The sequence below is a fragment of the Hylaeus volcanicus genome, chromosome 7 (assembly GCF_026283585.1).
Source record: "Hylaeus volcanicus isolate JK05 chromosome 7, UHH_iyHylVolc1.0_haploid, whole genome shotgun sequence".
Taxonomy (NCBI): domain Eukaryota; kingdom Metazoa; phylum Arthropoda; class Insecta; order Hymenoptera; family Colletidae; genus Hylaeus; species Hylaeus volcanicus.
The window spans coordinates 15,658,927-15,672,424 of NC_071982.1; the positions used below are offsets into that span (position 1 = coordinate 15,658,927).

At 48.0% G+C, this 13,498-nt stretch overlaps 1 protein-coding gene across 8 annotated transcripts in view; it reads left to right on the top strand.

Annotated features, from left to right (window-relative positions):
- Positions 1 to 13,498, top strand: part of LOC128880276 (uncharacterized) — a 162,783-nt gene that overhangs the window by 67,194 nt on the left and 82,091 nt on the right. For all 8 annotated transcript variants that reach the window (XM_054130187.1, XM_054130188.1, XM_054130191.1 and 5 more), the window contains one exon: positions 6,575 to 6,629. The gene's annotated coding sequence lies outside the window, so the exon portion shown is untranslated. The remainder of the gene's footprint in view (positions 1 to 6,574; positions 6,630 to 13,498) is intronic.

Consider the following 13,498-nt stretch of genomic DNA (forward strand, 5'->3'; position numbering starts at 1 on the left):
AAACAATCTCAAACCTAGTCTACCTTCAAATGTTCGTGCAAAGCTGGTAACCGTCGTCGGGGTGCAGTAACGCGGCTCTCGGTATCCCGACGACGATGATTGCGAGTTGCCTATGCACGGTACCCTCTTTCCCTTTGGCTTTTTCCCCGCCTTTCTCTTTCTATCCGCGGCGTCGTCGGTCCGTCTCTCCAAAGGTTATGCTCTTGCGAGACAAGTTGAGCAACGAGTCGGTCCGCGTACCGGGTGTCCCGCCACGACGGTGTACAAATTTCAACGGACGACAGGAGTCGGTAAACTATGGAGCAACTCTATCGCCAGCCCGCGAGGCCGATGTTTCCCTTCTCTCTGCTACCAAGCAATGGCACGAGACCTGTCGGAGTGATGGGGAATGCGATGGCAAGGATCCGATCGCATACGAAATTGTGGAATCGACACGGTTCACTTCGACGTATGGTCTCGCGAATGGAGCCTGTAAATAGGAGACTCATCGTCGGGCTTTGGATTCTTAACATGTAACAATAAAATACGTGCGAAGGGGTCGGGGAAGAAAGTATGAAGTTATGGAGCTCAGTGGTCTAAGTAACAGGGTGGATAGAGAATCTGTCTTCTGAAGCTCAAGATTCCTCACGAGGTTAGAGTGTTAATGTAAAGGGTGAGAACATGGGGGAAGATGAAAATTGAAGGTGAAAACCAAGATACATAAATAGATGCCAGGTGACAACGTCCCTCGTGACATCGTCGATACTGCACAGCACAGCTAATTCGAGATGACGGATAATAAACAGTCCCGTAACGTTTATTAATTCAAAAACATTGAACGAGATTATCTCAAGTAATTCGTTTAAGAGTAGACGATACCAATCACGAGAGGTTGCATTGAGAACAGGTTACGAGACTCGGGAAAGGTTTAACCGGAAAAGCAGGAAGAGCTGCGCGAAGCTTTAGCAGATAAGGAAAAGATTAACGACGTCTATTGGCTTTTATGAAAAGGGGAGGTGACCTAGGCTGCGGTCCCCAGTGGTCAAAGATGCTCATTTGAAATTCTGAAGTCGAACTACCCAGAGGACACGAAGAAATCTCAGTGAGCTTTGTTAGCTAATCGTTCCAGAAGTTTTCTCTGCTGTAGTTGGTAATCGGTAGCTTCTTTCGTGGTTAGTCATACTGCACGGTGGCTGACACCTTGTCAGCAACGTGACAACTGATACGTGACCTGGGAATAGATACGCCACAGACCTGTCCTATTCGTTCCTTTACGAACTGTCGGATTAACTAGATTTTTATTAGTGCACGGACGGACTTCGATATCGACCGAATTAACGTTGAATTTCAATCGGTCCTGCTTCTTGAAGCATCGATAACTGTTAGCTTTCAGAGAGACGAATGTTATAACACATTGTTTCTGTATGATGTAATCCAACTATCAATCGTCCACATTTCTGTGACACCTCATATAACAGCCTATCTATGGAAACATTGGAAACCGTATCGCCTCCAGACACAGGTAACAAAGAGTCACTAGGTTATACACGAAGACTATTATTGCCGTGGAATTTTGCCAGCGAGATTAATTCCGCGATGAACGATAATTGACGCCACTTAAGGCTAATGGAATCGATTTCAGAACGGGTCTATAACGATCTTCAGCGATCGCCGAGCGGCAGAAGGTCAGAGTGTTTCGAGAGTGTACTCCTATCGAGAGTATCCTCTTCCTTTGGGCTATTTTCTTAGCCGGTTAATGACAGCTTAATGTCTTCACTTTGCAAGAATTATTAGAAGATAGCTCTACACTAAAACGACCATTAAGCCTGACATCCTCGGTTTATAGAAATGGAGGACTTTGTAAAAGTCTCGAACGTTGAAAGTCGGAGCTAGACGGGATTACTCGAGTGGGAATGTAAACATCTGTTAACACCGATCGACAGAAACTAGTTTGCGAGACCGATGGCTTCGATCAAGCCGAGAACAATGGACAGCCTGTCGCGCAATCGTGTCTTGTCCGATGGAGTCAAATATTATAAACGCAGCTTCCGTTTCAGCGTAATTAAAAGCGATCGCGATCGGTGCGGGTCGTAGCGGAATTCTTGGGCGGGAATCAAGGCATGATCTATTCAATTGTGAAACGATGAAAAGTATCGCGATCTCGATTTCCCCCCTCGCGGTAAAGTGCACCGATGCAGCTAAATAGGCCGGAGTCTCACGCTCGCCAGTGCATCTAGGCTTCGACGCTTCAAGGTTGCAACGAGGATTGGTGTCGCGCTCTTGTCGGCTGCGCAGACCTTTTAGCGATTTTGCAACGAAATCTGCGACTCTGCAACGACAGTTGTGCAACGCTACGCCGCGCCATTGTACACGTCGACTTCGGCATTACGGAGCAGGCCTGACACAACCTGGCTGAGATGATAATAGTTAATCGTAATTACCAGAGCGAAAGCGCTCCGCGCGCTCTTGCAATTCCATGGTGGAAATTTGGAAATTTCCTTCCAGCTTGTTCGATTTGGGACTTCGGAAAATTCTAAAATTCTCTCAATTGGAATATTAGAATTCTTGGAATTGTCAGCTTAGAATATTAGAATTCTTGGACTTGTCAGCTCGTGAAAGTCCCCAAGTTCCCCTTTCGATATCCGCGAGTATCGCGTTCCCCTCGAATTCTATTCGCGTCCGTGTAGAAGCATCCCATCGCGCGCGAGGCTGCTCGCTGGGAATAAGCTAAAGTATTGCGCTCTCGATCAAAGTCGCGCCTGTGGGACGGGCGCTTTGGTTTCAATACCGCGCGGCTCGGCCGATTTTTCCGGGATTCCAGCTCGTCCGTGTTCTAAGCGTTAATAGGGATCGTCGTTGATGTGTAGCGTCATTGATTATACGTTGCAATAATGCTTCACGACCAATTAAAATGCACTGTTGGATACTGATATACTGCAAATTAACCGGCGGTATGTTGCCGCTTAATCAGCATATTTATTGCTGCTAGCCAGCCGGCTAGAAGGAACGAGAGAGAGAGGGAGAGAGAGGGTTAGATGGAGGGTTAAATGGAGAGAGAAGGAGCGAACGAGGGAGAGAATCGTACACGAACGCAGGCACGATACGCGACGATGTGGCTCAATGTTGCAAGTAGTACCAATTTCATTCGAGATACGTTTAATCCTGCCATTGGGAATGACTTGGATAGTCTGGTCGTATAATAGGAACCCTCCAGGCAGCTACGAGTCATGTTGTCCTACTAGTTTTCGTACTCCGATATAACGTATGGTCCACGGAGTTCGAGACTTAACCTTTCCCTCCACTATATCATGGCGCGCCTCGTATTTCGTTTCACGGCGTCCGCGCTCTTCTTTTCTGCTCGACGATCTCGCTCAGGAAATTTATTCGACCCCTTCTGATTTTCTTTTTCGACGATGTTCGTTTTTCGTCGTTTTCGTCGGTGAAAGTGAGCGGTTCGCGCCAGTGCGAGGCTCTCGGAGACCTCTACCCCGTTAGCGAAGCGCAGGAATTAGGTACTGCTAGAGATGGAAACTGGAAACGCTAGGTAATCGCGGGTACTCCGTAGAATTCAATCGTTATTTGGCAATGCCCTAACAAGGGGAAAAAAGGTGGTAATGGGATTTCCAATAGCGGCTCGGGATAATTGAAGTGTCTTTCGCTGGACGCAGGCGGCCATTTTCCACCAGTCATCCGGAACGATTTCCAATAGATGTTCCAGATAACTGTTTCGAGAGGCGAGAGTGAAACGGACGAGTCTTGGAGCAGGCTGGCCCGTTAATACCGCGTATAAAACTCCCAGTGGAATGGGAGATTTTGTTCCAGACAAAGGGGATCGATAGAGCCCGCGCGACGGTTAGGTTTTCAATGGAACGAGATACAAGGCTGGATTGACAGAGAGTAAGATTATTATTACTCGTTTGTCCGACGTATCTTTGCATCCATCTGGCAAACCATCTCTCGGTAGCGCATCGTCGAGCGTTGAGCTGACTACCGACACACAGGCGAGGACGCATTGCGTCCAATTGCTTTCATTCGTTGCCTGGCTCGCTGACAACAATGACGCCCGATAGATATTTATGCACTTATTATCTTATTTCACCGCGGTCAATTAGATTTATCTCGGCTAATCTTCAGCCGTTTCCACTGACGTTTATTGCCGCGCGGTCGCCTAAGACCGTTCCCCTTCTCGAGTCAAATCCGTCCGCTATTATACCACCATTAGACACCTTCGCCGCGTTGAAAATGATAGTGTTCCGCGGCGCTGCGGTGTTCAGAAAATTTAGATCAGATAACCACTCGCTGGCGAGCCACGGTTTTCTTCCTTTTCGTCGTGTTTCGTTGCACGCAGTGCCAGTAACATTGTCTTTTTAGCGCCGTTATTCTCGAAGCTCTTCTATTACACAATCAGAATTCTGTACTTTTGTTTCCATAGACGTGCTCAGATTAGATCAAACGTTTGCGGATATATTGTCGGGCGGGGAAAGGCTATCTGTAAGTAGTTATTGTACTTCGGTTCCGCGCGTATCTTCGGTTTTAATAGCGATCTTCAAACGTGGCAGCAATGTGATCGAACGAGATCGTCAAACCTGTGCATGCTACTCTCAGCGCGCAATGTTGCGTCGCGCACCTTCTAAATTCCCAGAGCTGCGTGCCGCCTCTCTCCATGGGGTTCTGTGACACACAGTTAACCGTCGGGGCCCCGAAAAAAGGAAACCAGGCTCGCGTGCAAAGACACGGCCCACACGGCTGCGTGCTCGCATATTTATACGCGCGTTCCCGCGCGCCTTTAGAATGCGCCTCGAAGGCGGACACGCTCCGGCCGGCCTCAATTTGTCCGAGTCTTTAAACGCGCGTTTCGCGCGTTTCTATCTCTGGTGGCGGTTCTCGCGGAGCGGGCTGCGGAGTTTCCAAGCGGCGGTATCTATCCGCGACGATCTCGCGAAGGCGAAACGCGAACGGCCGACCAGGAGAACACGGGATCCAGCCGGCAGATAAAACGGAAAACGGAGGAAGAGTTGCCCCGATAATCGCGTACGAGGGAATTTAATGACCCATCCGCTCCCCTCGTGTCTGCGAATCACTTCGATTCTTTCGCTTCGAGGTGTTCCTCGCCACCCTCTCCGGTTTCGCGTTGAAAATCGAGGCGAGCGGTTACATCTCTCTTTCTCAGGGCCAGTCGAAGACGTTTTATGGAAACTTCTGTGGAAACTAGGCTGGTCCACGGAATCTGGAACGAGCCCATGCAAACGCGTTATCTGACCAATGCGTTCACCTATCTAACCCTCTTTCCCACCCCTCTCGCACGTGTATCCTACACCCACTCGTTGCCAGGTCCGAGCACGTCGATACGGTTCTCGGTTACCTAATCGCGCCTGGTGCTCTATCGTCGACGGCATTGTCTCTCTTTCCCTGGCTTCGTGCCTTCTCTGCTCTCTGCTGCCGGTTCTAGCCAGATTCAACGACGCGTGACCGCAAACTTTACTCGTTCCATTACATTTTCTACTTGGATAATCCAGTGCGAACCGAGCCTGTTGCCGACACGCGGTGTCGCGTTCTTGGAGTGGACGAAGAAGCATTGGCAATATTGGGAACGATTATGAGGATTTTCAATTTGATAAGGGAATTTGAGTGACGTTGAGAAATGGCTTTCTAAGTGGAACGAATGGAGCGAATCTTCTCAGAGAAGATTATTGTAAGAGTGTATGCAAGACAAACTTAAAAAGAAGAGAATCTTCACAAGAGAATCTTCAGAAGATTTTCGTAATTTCTAGCGCATTCTATTTTAAAGACGAAGTACCGTGATTCTAATCAATTTTATTTTCCTCCAATTCCCAGGAGGATTCCTAGAAGAAGAGAATCTCTAGCTTTAAATCTCAAGCCTCATCCACCATGTTCCCATCCAGGAATTTTTTTAATCTTTAACCCACTCAATTTTTTCTCGAGCTACAAGTGAATTACGAACGCAGCTAGTCGAGAGTTAGCTTGATTGCGGATCAATTTGCATGAGGGACCACCCGACGATCTAACGGTCACAGGTGTTCGGATAATAGGCGCCGAACCAAAGATTAATATTCGAAGGATTGAGCGCGCGCGCGCTAAGTTCGCGGTGGATCTAATCGTAGGTTGGCTCGCCGGCAGCCTCTCGTCGGTTTAACGATCCTCGGAGGCCGCAAATGAAGCAGAAAGTTAATTCTGACGATTGATCGTCGTTAGGGAAGCATGCACGGTTGGACAAATTAAGGCGTAACGGGTAAATGGCTCGTTAACGCCGGCTCCAGACTCCATCTCTCTCTGGCTTTGTGTTCCACCGATAGCGAGTTATTTCGTTTGTTTGTTCATCAATCTACGGGGCGGAACTAATTGAAATTATTCGTTGGGTAGTAGGAAGTGGAGCTTGCAAAGTAGTCGACGAGGTCAACCTGTGCGATGGTTGCGCGAAGGTCGGATAGGTCAAATAACTGGTCTTATTATGGAAACAGGAGGGAATATTCCAAATCTTTTACATTATATTCATTTATTAAATAATGTATAAATTGTGTTATTAAATTACAACGATCGGGAACTGGTTCTTCATGGTCTGTTCTTTTCATTTCAGGAGCGAAACGCAACTTGAAGAGACGAGCAACGAGGAGAGAGCGCCAACATTGTCGGTGAGTCGACACATCCGTATTTTTCATCGAGTCATCGGCGATCAATTAACGCGTTTTTAATCAGACCTTTTTCCTCTCGCGTCGAGCATCCTGGGTCGATGACTTCACTGTTTAGTCTCGATTATGCAGGAACGTTGAACGGGAAATTTGTTTTACTATCTATTCGATGCGTGCCTTCAATTTTTATACCTTTTATACCTTTTTTCATCTCTTGATTGAATTCTCGTCGGTCGGATTTTGTCCGAGGAAAATATGTACGACGTGTAAGGAAAGAATGACACGCCCCCCTTTTCTTCAGTTTGTATCGTTTTACCAAACTGGGGGCTTGCGTTTCGCTAACATCCGGTCGTTTCAGAACGCGACACCGTGAACGTATTATCGCGTTAAGAAGAATGGTCTGTTACTTCCAGAGTTAATGGATCGTGAAAAGTACTCAATCGATCGTCGCGTTCCCTCCGCTTTTTTTTTTTTTCTTGGCGAAAGGGTAGACGGAGAGCTGGCTACATATTTTTTTAACGTTGTTTCAGTACAGCCATATACGGTTCAGGATGTGTTGTAAATTAACCCTGGGGTCCACGATCGAGGACAGAAAATTGAAAAATTACCGACACTGAAGAAAGACCAGTTTTCTTCGAAAAACTACACTATTAAGATTGTATAAATCAGATTATATAAATTCAGTGTTTTCCAACAGGGTAATACAATAATCTATAACTCGAGATCATTCGATATGGATCAAGGGCACCCAAGGTCAGTTACACCCCTCAATTTGACCTGCCATAGGTATAAGATCGAGGCCACCCTCGAACTCCCTTCGTCATCAACTATTTCACCATTTTACCAGTATCTAGATCATAACCGCTCTTCCCACTATCCTCAAACGCCACTCCACATCCTCCACACCCTGCACCATCGGTCTGCTCCACTTGCTCCGGGTATTCCCCCACGAGGACTCGAGCAAAAAGCCGCGGATGCATCGTTCGGCTGAACCCCAATGACCCAGCGCAAAAACGGTCACGATATCTCTGACGCGGCTCGCGAGGAGGTGGGGGGTGGGGGTGGGATGGGAACAGGTAACGAGCGATCAGATTTCTATCGGGCCAAGCAGTCCCTCTCGGGTTAGCTGCCTTTTTCCATCCACGAGCGAGTCTAGGACGAACTGTTTCGGTCGACTGTACCCAACGACAACCACGGCGGCCATGCATCGCCGATGAGAATATGACCCCGGCACGTACAGCTCGGTCGCGAAGCGTATAGGCGTCGTGGCGCGTCTCGAGGCCTCAACGGGCCCCTCTGAGACACACTGGCGGTTGATGGTGGTGGTCGTGCGTCGGTGGCCCCAAGCCGCACGGTGTCTGCGATTGTGGTCGCAGAGGGGACGCGCGTGTAGGTGATCCTCGGCGCTGGCGATGGTGGGAGTACCGCAAGGGTCAATCCACGGTCCACCATTATATTCCACGGCGCACGGGGGCCTTAGGAGAGCGGGTTCACAGCCGCCACGACGACGTTCGAACGCTTAATGGCCGGAATTTGTCTGGTCGGCAGGTACACTGACAGCCAGTCGGTAGAGCTGGCGGCCGTGCCTGTTTGCCCGTAGCAACAGAGACGCCGCGAGGATGCACCGTGACGGAGCGAGCAGGAACGAGAAACACCAGACCTGGGATGTAGGACAATTTCGCGGGAAGCGTCGATTGATTTTTAGACGGGAAATTTATAGAGGGAGGCTGGCCCAACCCACGAGCTGCAGTCCTTGCTGGTGAGAGCTTGACCGTTGAGAATTCGTCGATCTTCCTTGGTTTGGTATTCTTACTTTTCGTACGAATGATTAGGGATAGACACGTTGACCTTTGAGTTGAAGATTCATGAGGGAGAAGATGCTTGAGGGAGGTTGGAGGCTGAGGTTGTCGAAGAGGGAAATCGGGAGAGCAGTAGCTACTATGTTACTTACAGCACAGTGATTGGGAATAGGATCTTTGGGGTAGAAGGGACTGGGTTAGATCTAGGATTGGTTAGGTCAGCAACAGAGTACCAAATGGCCATGTCAATATTGTAGTTATTTTATCTCTACTATTCCTGAACACTTAAAGAAGGAAGTCAGATACATTCGATGGCTTGTTAGAAATTTGATGGACAGCTTCGGTTGAATCTTCTTCGTGGATAGTCAATCCTTCGACTTCGGGAAGCTCAACTCGAAGACTACGTTGCTAGGAGGAGGATAGTGGAAAGATAGAATCTACCATGCTGCTTTGTGAGGAATGATTAGAGATAGGATCTCGATGGCGGAGGAGATTGAATGACACGTTTCACGACTCCGAAGTAACAGGTGTTTGTAAGGATATCCTGCCCAAGGATATGAAGTCCTGAGAGAGGACACTCAACTACCATACCTTCGGTACAATCTGAGCCATCAGACAATTCCCTCAATATCCTCATCCCCGACAATTGTTCCAACACCTACCGTTACGTATTAATTATTTCCTTCTCAGCATATTCCAGGCAAACCCCGTTAAACAGTCCCCGGCCGATTAGGTTGACGAAGTCGTTTGAAATCGTCGGAATACAGGAGGCATTCTAACTAAGCCTGCTACCATAAGAAAATTTCTCCTCGAGGATCCCAGAAGACACCTTTCACCTCGATTCTACCCCGACGCTAGAAATAACTTTCCTGGAGGAACACAAGCCATAAGCGCGGTAGCAGGAACGCGAATTGAATCGAGCAATCCGCGAGGAGATTAATCGGTGACCGTGTCCAGTCACGGGTTACGGGAAATCCTCGGAATACCACGGCGTTCGTCAGGCTTCCACCACTCTCGAACACTTGTCAGTGTTCGCTGCCGTTCGGACGAATATCATCCGCTAATGGGTTATTCGCAGTTATGCGAAGCCGCTCGCTGGCTGCGTTCCACGTCCAACCGACTACCGTGACCTAGACAACGCGGATTGACCCTTTACGGTACCTCGAACGTCAATGGTTTAATTACGGCCAGAAGTCATTCCTTCCGTGGATTTCTTTCCAGCCGATATGGGAGGAGTTCCGCCCTCCAGGGTCAAAGACACGCCTTGAAGAAACGCCGCGTAAATCCGCTGGGACGGGTTAATTTCTTGTTCGTTAACAATCCTGACGGCGCGGCCTGAATCGCGAACGGATATCTTCCCACATTGTCGTGAGATATCTTGGAGTCATCCGCTACTACAGTCCGTTATGGGCATGGTTCCATGGTCGAGCCATTAAAATGGTGATCGACGTGAGAGGTTCTCGCGGTAGTAGCTGTCACGCGTCGATAAATTGATTCGTTGATCGCAGAATCTTCGCCCTTGCTGGCCCAGAGGGAGGATATGTACGTCGAGGAGGAATGTTTTGGTCACTCGAGTTTCCTTTTCAAACTATCACCACCCTTATAGAATTATAGAGCAAGAAACTTTTGATTCCTCGTGTACAAAAATTAGGAACACTCCAGGGGCTGTAGCGATAGCAAAACTTTCCCTTTTTGGCCCGCAAGGCTCGTTACTCGTTCCTCGCCATCCCCTCTAAAGAGGGTACGAGCTTTAGTCTTCAGGGTTCACGCGGTTCACACGCGCGTGGAAACGACGGGACACTTGAGCTTTAACGACCGGAATTTGTCTGGCTAGGCAGGTACACGATACGGCGGACTGGGAAGGCAATCAGGAAGTCAAGAAAGTCGAAGGAGACTAACGAGTCGTACTAGGAATGGATAAATAGGCAGTCGTCCCCACGAGACTTTTTCCGTTCGGATCGGAGTGGCGAGTTTACCGCCATGCGAGCCTCCTTCGTCGTTAGGTAGCCGGTCGCGTTAAAAAACGTCTCTGCGTAGCGAGGAGATCGCACGAAACTCCGCGGGAGGTTGAACGACTGTTATCGTGATGGCGCTTCGATCGACGCAAGGTCGACCGCCAAGTTCTAGGTTAGATTGATGAAAGGATATAGGTGCGCCGTCGTACCCGTAACTGTACATTTATATTTCCATTTCCACGGTATATTCCGTTTCCATGTAGGCAGTATTGTTTTTTTTTTCTTACTTATATTATTCCTTGATGGCGTTAACGTTAACGCGAACGAATGGGCTGACCTATCCTCGGGTCGAACAGAGGTGTTAATGAAACGTGTTTCGATATGGGAATAAAATGGTTACCCTAGATTTTATTATTGGCGATAGCGGTGCGTGTTTATTGCAACAGGATGCATTCGTAACCTTTCATGATCCTCGGGCAATAAAGATGCGATATTATTGACACTGGAACTGGCAAGGTAGCGTGTGCTTGCTGAACGTACTAACTTTGAGATCATAGGTGGGAACGGTTAATAATGGAAGGTTTGCAAATTTTTAATAACTGACTTTGTTAATAACGGTGTCGATAGTATTTAATTAATTTACAGTTTAATTTCGTTTTACGCGCGTTTCAATTTTCTTTTGGGTTAGATTTATAGTCCATCTATTCGTTTGCTAATGGGTACCATTAATCTCTGGCATGCAACTATTATCAGCGTGTCACTCTCGATCAAAAGAAAGTCACCTTCGAGGTATGAAAAGGGTGTCGAAGCTTCATTCTCCGATCCAGTTCGTTTTAATGATCGGTTTATCAATAGTCCTATTCCTTCGTGACTAGCATTAGCCTCTGAAACGACAATTGTCCTCGGCAGAAACAAGGTCATCCTCAAAACATAAAAACTGTCCCAGGAATAGACAAGTATCTCATTCTATGATTCAGCTCCCATAGCTACAGTCTGCACCTAACGGTTATCTTCTGCCATCATCGAGTCACACGGTTCAATTATGGGTGGAGGTACCAAGTTCTCCATTTTGAAGTACACATTGAGAAAAGTGTGGAATTCTTGATCGTGAATCAGAAAATAGCAAGGAGGGTTTAGTAAGCACGATCATTAATTCGCACGTTCCAATTATAGGTGAAAAAACAAACACCCCCCATTTTAAATACTCCTTCACATTTCACTCTTCCTTATAATCCACAAAATGGCGCCTCCGAGGAGTTTGCAAAGCATAGGAGGCTTCAGGCTCCGAATTACAAGTTCTCCTCGCGAAGAAGTCGTACGGGTGAATATTTCCATTTGCATCGGCCATAAATTAACGCGACCAGGAAAAGAGAGAGACGGCGACTGTCAAAGGAGGCACGTTGACCGGTCAACACAATCGGCGTGCCGGTTGTGTAGCATGCCTTTTTCGGCGAACTGTGAACGTAGCCTGAGGTCTGGCATTCCCCCTTTCCTCGTCGTCGTCGGCCGGTTCGTCCGGGGTCACCGACGAGAGGTCACGTCGCTCGCATGGCATCGGTGACTTTTTCATTTTTCTGCCTCCCTCTCCCGTGCCCCCACCCCTCCTGACCCCCTACCCATGTCTCGGGTCTTCTCGATAGCCAAGGGGCCCCAGTGCTCGATGCTGCCTCGTTTAAAGGAGTGGTTTGAACGCATAGGCGCAGCCTTTTGCCGGGTCTCCCACCCCCCCGTTTGACCCTGACTTTCCACGGAATCTTCGACCTCCTGACAGTCATTCCATGTAACATTGCTGGAAATTTGACGTGGGTGTCGACTGTCTTCTAGGTTCAAGCTCGTGTTGGTATGCTGGCCAGAGGGTCCCTTGAACACTCGACGTTTGAGTAGATCGTGATTTTGTAATTGTTGTAACTGTTTTCCGCCCGAGATTCCTCTTATTCTGATATGTTCAACTTTTAAAGGTGTTGCAAAGTTGTGCAGTACAGTACTGGATGGGTCCGAAGTCGGTAATGGGATGAAGTCAGTCTCGAAGTAGATTCATTCTGTCATTGGTCAGACAGGCAAATGCAAACTGATCCCTATGCAAAATAGATTCGATATGTTCCTTTACTTCGATTGAATTATTATGGGAACATCACTGAAGTATAGATTTACCATGATACAATTGTAGCCATTGAATATAAAATTCTGCAGAGAATCTCTTTGCCATCGACAACCCAGCACATATGGGACGCGCGCCACCCTTCGAATCCCAGGAAGACACCAGTTGCGTTACGTGGACGACACAGTGCACAAAGGAACGGTAACGGGATGAACAGTGCCCTCGCGAGCGGTTTTTGCAGGTCGACGGCGCCAATGGTCAAAGGTGCCCACGTATAAAACCGATGAAGACGCACTCGCCGAGAGGAGGAGGAAGTCGAGCGCCTCACGGAGGGAGGAGGAAAGCAGAGGGCTTACCGCATACTCGCCACTCCGTACGTCACCGGCGCGAAAGGATAAATGCTCGCGATTAGCGATTTATTTGAATTCTCTATTGCGCCGCTGAAGCGACGACGTTGACCGACTGCTGATCCTCTTTCTTCGAGCTTGCCCCGAGTCTTCTTCCTGGAGTCGAGAGGGAATTTTACGAAGGATGATTATCGAGGAACGTGAAGTGGAAGCGAGGAGGGACGCGATAAAGGAACGTTTTTGCGAACATTGAACACCGAGATACGCGCTGTTCCTGGAAGGGGACGGCGAGGGGCACCAGGATGTACAGTTTCGATGAACTTGGCGCTTCGGGATGTCAAGGTAGGGCTGGGTGGTTGAATTAGGTTAGAATCTGAGGTTCAGGGTTAGAATTGTTGTGCTACAGTTGCAACGTAGATCATAGAAATGAAATTTATATCGCCAAGTCTTTAATTTAATTAGAATCGAGCTGTTCAAATTGATTAATACGAAATAATTGATATCGTCGCGAATTCGCAAGAAATCGTCGTACCTCCGTGTTATGAACCGTTATTGCAATCGTAGCCAGAATTGCTAGGACGAATATAATGAAAAGTATAATGGGAGAAATGGAAAGTACCGTTCAATATTCCCGGCAATAAAGTGCCCGTCCAAGACATTTATAATTCAAGCA